The 5,655-nt window shown below is 35.8% G+C and overlaps 1 long non-coding RNA gene across 1 annotated transcript; it reads left to right on the top strand.

The window, feature by feature from the left end:
- The first annotated feature begins 1,252 nt into the window (after positions 1 to 1,252).
- On the top strand, positions 1,253 to 2,885 carry LOC311067961. The gene is made up of 3 exons (XR_014603313.1): positions 1,253 to 1,395; positions 1,640 to 1,698; positions 1,982 to 2,885. It is a non-coding gene; the product is annotated as an uncharacterized lncRNA (long non-coding RNA).
- Positions 2,886 to 5,655: the final 2,770 nt, after the last annotated feature.

Genomic DNA, 5,655 nt, shown 5'->3' with positions numbered 1-5,655 from the left:
CTTAACGTCAATGGTTTAGCGCTAGCTTCTAGCTAGCTGTGCATTATTTAGTTTTCATTTTGCCAATTTTGGTCTCATGTGTCTGCCATCCTCTTATGAAAATTAAGTTACGGCATTTTAATCACTAGTTTGAGTCGGTTCAGACAACTATGCCGCCTATTTGAACGTCAAACTCAAAAGTGCGGGCTTCTGCTAATGTTAGTTATACCGTCTAAGTTACATTGAAACCATACCTCGAACATTTTTTCTTGTGTCGTCTGGGGTCTAATAAACAGTAGCGTTAACGTTAAGTTAAATTTAAATCAAATTCAGTGTCCACACTGCTATGTATTTTCCAATAAGCTGTACGTTAACTTGTTAGTCATATATTTCACGGGACTGTGTGAGTGCGGATTTCATGTCACGGCCGGCTTTCGTCGCTGTTTGTCACTTTCCCTATAGGCAAATATATTATATATATTATAATATATTATATACAATATATTGTTGTTATTTGGTTGCCATAACTTCGCGAGTGACGACGTCTTGTCACTGTTAGTTGCTCGAGGGAGCGGATGACATTTCGCTTGAGTTCAGTAGCTAACGTTAGAGCAGACAGCTCTGCAGAGTCGTGTAATTACTACTTTATGACTTCTCATAAACAGCAGAAGGACACCTAATGACTTTTATATTAATTACATTTATTCATATAGCATACGCTTTTATTCAAAGCGACTTACAAATGAGAACAATAAAATCAGTTAGACTAACAATATACAAGTGTTATGACCTTTCTCAATTAAATTTGTGTTCCGAGAGGTCTCGTATTACGGCGGGAAAACTCCTTTTCTCGAGAATATTGAAGCAAATTTTTTTGTGACGCAGTAAAGTTGCGGTCTAGAGTCTAGAGCGGTCATTGGCTGTGCTGCAACAAATATATTTTCAACCACCTCTCCATGTCATGTTGTTTCAGGTAATTATTTTATATTATATTAAGTGTGTGTGTGTGTGTGTGTGTGTGTGTGTGTGTGTGTGTGTGTGTGTTGTTTCAGCTTACAGTTCGTTCAAGTGTTACCAGTCTGATCTACGGTTTCATCTCCGAATATCTGAGTAAGTAAGATTTAATACTTTTCCAACTTGATTTAGCCAAATATTTTGTCAAATACTGACACTGGTCCCCACTACAGCATTTAATACTGTACTGGTTTGGTTAGTTTAGTTCATTTTAGTTTACATCATGACAAATATATTTTCAACCACCTCTCCATGTCATGTTGTTTCAGGTAATTATTTTATATTATATTAAGTAAGTGTGTGTGTGTGTGTGTGTGTGTGTGTGTGTGTGTGTGTTGTTTCAGCTTACAGTTCGTTCAAGTGTTACCAGTCTGATCTACGGTTTCATCTCCGAATATCTGAGTAAGTAAGATTTAATACTTTTCCAACTTGATTTAGCCAAATATTTTGTCAAATACTGACACTGGTCCCCACTACAGCATTTAACGCTGTACTGGTTTGGTTAGTTTAGTTCATTTTAGTTTACATCATGACAAATATATTTTCAACCACCTCTCCATGTCATGTTGTTTCGGGTAATTATTTTATATTATATTAAGTAAGTGTGTGTGTGTGTGTGTGTGTGTGTGTGTGTGTGTTGTTTCAGCTTACAGTTCGTTCAAGTGTTACCAGTCTGATCTACGGTTTCATCTCCGAAATATCTGAGTAAGTAAGATTTAATACTTTTCCAACTTGATTTAGCCAAATATTTTGTCAAATACTGACACTGGTCCCCACTACTAATTATTTTATATTATATTAAGTGTGTGTGTGTGTGTGTGTGTGTGTGTGTGTTGTTTCAGCTTACAGTTCGTTCAAGTGTTACCAGTCTGATCCAGAGTTTCATATTATTTTAAGTTAAAAAAATGGATTATGTCTATCCTCTAAAAAACAACAACCAGCTTCAATGTGATTTCATGACATTTAATGAAATGCTTGTGTATTACAGGTGCTGTGAGAAAGAGCCATGTCTCCCGTGCCGCCACCAATGACGAAATTACTAAACATGTAATCCGGTGGTTCAACTTGGCATCAGATAGGGGAAGCTCAAGGAGCCGTCCCTCCTGTCAGGAAAACCGTGACCCAACAGTAGTGACCCAACAGTAGTGACCCAAACAGTAGTGACCCAAACAGTAGTGACCCAACAGTAGTGACCCAACAGTAGTGACCTAACAGTAGTGACCCAAACAGTAGTGACCCAAACAGTAGTGACCCAAACAGTAGTGTAATCTTTTAACTAAATAAAATTATGTTCTTGGTACAATTCATGGTTGATTTTTTTTTTCTCTAATGTCTATTCAATGTATACACGAATAAAAAAAATAGTAAATACATTTATAGTCTGTAATAGCCTATTTTTATTGTTACTGGCTAAAATGATTAATGTTTAATGATTTCATGTTTTATTCATATTAATAAAGGCAGATACATTAATAACTATTCAAGCTTTTATAGAGCAATCCAGTCTATCTAATGTTTGTCCACCATTAGATTTTAAATATCTGTAGCTATAGTTTTGGCCAGATAATTGGGATGTGAAAGGTTTCCTGACCGAAATGAACGGGTCCAGATCGGATCCGCGGCGAATACGCTGCTTCATAAACGGGTCCAGATCGGATCCGCGGCGGATAAGCTGCTTCATAAACGGGTCCAGATCGGATCCGCGGCGGATAAGCTGCTTTATCAGCGGATACGGTTAGGGTCTGCCGCGGATCTGGTCTGGATCCGCAATCCTTATCTGTTCCGGATCCGTTGCGCTGTGCAAGTGGACTCCATTCCGGACCCGTTTTGCGGATCCGTTCCGGAGCTTGTGGTACCTCCGCGGCGGATCCGGTCTGGAGTCAGTTTGCTATCTGGGTACTATCAGATTTAATGTTATACCTTGACAAACTATACATCATTAAAAAGATATAAGACTCAAGTTTCAGAATTTGACCACTATTGTATTCTGAGAAACTTATAGCGACAGTTATTTCTTAATTTGTTTCAGGAGTTATGAAATGAAAAAATTAGTCGATACCTTTGATATGAATTATGCGCGTCAGCCGCTTTCATTCATAAAAAAACTCCCGTGCCGTCGTCATGACAGCGATACACAAAACAACGTGCCTCAGGGCTTTAGCTCAAAAATGTGCAGATTTGGAGAAATATTGATATATTCTCATAGGTTTACATCAGATTTCTATAGACAGGAATAATATTTATTGAATTTATACCCAAATGCGTCGATGTAATCATTATGAGCGTTTGCATAACTCTGATACTGTGTTTTGAATTCATACCAATAGCCTGAGGGCGCCCTCGCCGCCCTGTGCACAGTATTAGAACATGAAGAAGTGCCATAATCATGTGACAATCCAGGAAGCCTCGAACACACACAAAGCTAACAAGAGATCGCGCTGTAACTATGGCTGTAACATGCAGTTTTGAAGACAATAAACATGTTTGCTATGATATTTGAGTTACCTGTGTTTTTCAATCCATGCCAGGTATTTCCATAATAATAGATTATATTTATAATGTAATGCTAATCTATATAGAATCGTTGTGCAGAACACTATCCAATAGTATATTTTCTGTCTGATTTTTTATCTGAAGCCAAATTAGATCACAAAAAATTATTTAAAATACTCGATTTGCTTTATAAAGTAAGTTTATAAGCACAAACATGGTTTTAATCTCATAAATTGTCGTGTATTGATGGTGTGCTAAGCTAACATGCTAGCTAGCCCTAGGTGCACCTGCCACCTAGAAGTTATATTTTTATTATTTTTTGAATGCTTACTGAAATGTTTCTTTATTCAAGAAATGCATTTGATACAGTTTAAAATGTAAGGGTGAACTTTAAGAAAAGAAATTAGTGACTGAAACCCTATGAATAGCCTGTGAATAGCCAGTCGTTAGTAACTATAATGCAGACAAAAGAAATGCATATTTAGAGCCATAACTAGGCTGGAGAGGTGTGAATGTGTGCAGGGGGAGACTGAGACTGAATGGGGCTCGTTTGCACCACAAAACAATAAAGACAATATACTGGATAGATGGTTAGAAGATGACAATAAACATCAGTAGCATTTTAGCGTCAAATCAAAATAAAGTCACATGACATGGTCTTGAAAAACATTTCACTAAATACAGAGTTTTGGACTTATTATCTTAAGATTTTAAACATAAAATGTTTAGACATGTGGCATTAGCTGTAGTGCATTTCTAGATTGCTCCAGTGCCAACTTCAATTTTTTTTTCATGAGGATGTTTCATAAAAAATAATTTCTAATAACTTTACAAAACTTTGAAGCTATTTATAACAATTTTTGTCATTATGACAATAATTAATTCTACATTTACAATAAACTGCCAGGTGTCAGCTTTCAAATGAGATCATACTTGTGCTTTTAGTACAAAGGGTTCATGAACTGTATCTGTTTCAGTTTGGGTATGTCATTTCTTGGGATTTTTCAAAAGTGGGGTTACAGCTTAACAGGTTAACTGAGCTTTAGATGACAGCAAATGTAATAATATGAATGTAAAAATAGTGAAAATGTGCAGTGCATTCACAATTCAACATTCAATATTGACTGACCTCTAACAGTCTTTGTTTTAAAAACCTGCAATATTTGCTGATATTGCATAATATCTGATATATATAGTACTGTAGTATTTTTATTTTTTATTAATTTGCATTTTATCAGTTTTATCATTGCTTTTCCTGGGATTCAAACCACGATCTTGGTGTTGCTAGCTACAGAAAGGCTTTTTTACATTTGTTCCTTGCAAAAATGATTGATATTGACATAAAAGGAGTAGTTTCTGATTGCTTTCACAGCAAGAAATGTTAGAATGTAATGTAAATGCTTAGTAATAAACAAATTAATTAACTAATTAGCATGTGGAAATTTCACAAATCCATAATCCAGTAATCAAAATCCATAGATCGATTCCAACAACCAACTCAAGAATGAATAATCCTGAAGCACAGTGCAAAATGGGAAGTGAGGGCAACAAGGTCAGGCAAAAACTCAGCACACAGAATGTCATAGCGCACATATGGAACTCATACATATGGATGACTGTTGCAGTCTGTTGTGCTGCTTTCCATGTTCATTCATTGTGGCTCATCCAACTGATTGTGCTGCTGGTATGGTGACTTACATGACAATCAGAATGGTAGAGCATTCAAGGAGGTCTATAATAACTGGGGAAAGCTATCTGTTAGCTTTATATGCTGCTTGAATTTTATTTTATTTATTTTTTTATCTGTTTCATCAGAATAGTGATAAATGGCTACCTCCCAATAGTGTAAGATGCAACCAGATGGTACAGTTGCAACATCTACCAGCAGGGGCAAACAGTGTGCATAGAAAATGAAATGTAAATGATTAACATTTCACCAGCATCTGAAATGTAAGAATTTTGTGAACTTCTTTAGAGATGTAAAAATCTTTTCAAGTTAATAGAATCTAGATTAATAGTTTAATTTAATTGTATTTTATTTATGTGATTGATTAAATATGTTCAGTAGCATCACATTTATCTAATTTGAGATTGTAACAGTTTCACTTTGTTCTGCATGATTTCTGGTGTCGTAAAATCAACTCTGTTCAAAAGACTCATCATTAAGTC

The sequence above is a fragment of the Abramis brama genome (assembly GCF_963993115.1).
Source record: "Abramis brama genome assembly, chromosome: 1".
In the NCBI taxonomy this organism is placed as follows: domain Eukaryota; kingdom Metazoa; phylum Chordata; class Actinopteri; order Cypriniformes; family Leuciscidae; genus Abramis; species Abramis brama.
Note: the sequence above shows the minus strand (reverse complement) of the source record. Positions and strands in the feature narration are given on the sequence as shown.